Consider the following 1,975-nt stretch of genomic DNA (forward strand, 5'->3'; position numbering starts at 1 on the left):
AGCCACCGAGCACCTACCCCTCTGGTCCCTGGCATCCCCCGGAATGTAGGACGATTGCTCCGGGACCGAGTAGGGCTCGGCGGCGACCCCAATCCCAGCGCCGCGCTCGCGCAACCCCTGGACAAACAGGTCCTGAAACGCCCGAGCGCGGCGTAAGTTGGCCTGCAGGAGAAGTGCACCTATTGTGATGGTACACCCTCCCTCTCCTCCAGGCCAACTACCGCAACTACTGCTGGCCTCGTAATGAGGGAGCGAGACCTACTGCCCTCGCTCCCCTCACTATCGGCCTCTTTTTTGCCACTACTCCCCCACCCAACCCTTCGTCGCGGTCTACTTGACCTCTGGGGGAGCGGTGGCTCAAACTCCTCCCCTTTATTGGGTTGGGACCTGTCCCGTTTAGGGGCAGGGGGCGCGCACTGTTGCGGGCGCCCCTTTCTGCACCCTTCTAGCGGTTGCTCCCTCTCCCTTAGTGGGGGGAGGTCCGCTCTTTCCTTTTTTGGGGTGCTGAGGGGGAGCGTAGCCCGACCTTTTGCCGCCATTTTTTCACCCTTTGCCCCCCATTGGGCAAAGAGAAGTACCCATACGGTGGCCACAGGACCTTTTGGCGTCGCGGCAGACAGGACACTCCACCAGTCCGCCGCATTCCGCCGCCCTGTGGCCATCCCGAACGCAGCGGTAGCAGAGCCCGCAGCGGGCACCCCGCGAGGACCTACACACGGACGGTGGCCCACCCCACACGGAGGCGGCCACCGTCCAGCACTTTTTTAGCCGAGACAAACGGCACTGCACCCACATGGTGCCCAGTCCGTTGGCCCCGGCACGGATTGCCTCAGTCTTCACATCTTCGGGCCCGCAGCCCCCGGACGACGCAATGGCAGTGACGACATCTTCCCCTCCATGCTGCCACCTTACCGTGGTGGAGGGGTACCGGCGATCCGGTGAAGGCTCGGCGGCAGTACCTTTCGGTCTCGGCCGAAAGGGAGGCCCCTACCTGAGGATCGCTGGCGAACGGCGGCAACGGGGAAGGAAAACCCCCACAGAAAACCGGACCGCGGTGGGCTGCAGCCCCGCGGTTGCTAGAGAGAGACGTAAATCCCTCCACTGCAGGGGAGCCCGGCGACTCCCACAGGGCCGATGGGCCCAATCGCCGGTAGGGGTAGGCGGCCCTGATTCCAATCGCCCGGCCGGCTGGGGCCGTTAGGTGGAGCTTGCTCCACCACCAGTCTCGGGGTGGGGTTTCGGGGTTGGGGGGGCCTCCGCTCCGGGACGGGGAGAGCACTCCTCCCGGAGGACAAGGAGAAGAACCCGACTCTCAAGGCACTCTGCCGAGAGAGCGGGTTGCCCTCAATCCGCTCAGCGTAGGAGTAGTCCTGCGTTCGAGCGGGAAGAGGTACCCATACCCGCGACTGCACACCGGAGGAGTCGCCTCACGGTTCGCGGGGGGTGGAGGGGTGCGCGGGCCGCTCGGACATATTCCGAGGTCTGGGTCGCGCACCCTGGGATGGCCATCCCGTCGGTACTACCCGGAGGTTTAACTCCGGGCCGGCGGGACGGGAGGTGGAGCCGCAGGGACCGGTACATTGGCCCCTCCCCACATTCTGTGGGGAGGTGCCGCACCCCGGCAAACTGCGACTCCTCCTGGTCACGACCGCATCTCGCGGCGTGACCGGCCAAGATGGCCACCCCCGTGTGGGCAGCTGCGCACGGGGGACATCAGGGGTCTGCGTGGTATTTGCCAGGACCCCTACAGCGATGGTCCGACCAATGTCGGGCCTGGGCTCACATCGTAAACCCTCGGGGTCGTTATGTCATGTCTATGACGATCTCCGGGGGAACGAGGGCCTTGGCTTAACCGCCTGGGCTGCGAGGATGGGGACCTCTATAAAAAACCCCCCCAATCTCAAGTTTTGGGCCGCGGCGAGGAGATGGATGGCCGGCGGGTTAGTCGGTCTCTAGCGGTCCACCCCGGGGCACC

This window comes from Odontomachus brunneus, unplaced genomic scaffold (assembly GCF_010583005.1).
Source record: "Odontomachus brunneus isolate Ranch 3 - 2012 unplaced genomic scaffold, Obru_v1 Obru_scaffold_392, whole genome shotgun sequence".
Taxonomy (NCBI): Eukaryota; Metazoa; Arthropoda; class Insecta; order Hymenoptera; family Formicidae; genus Odontomachus; species Odontomachus brunneus.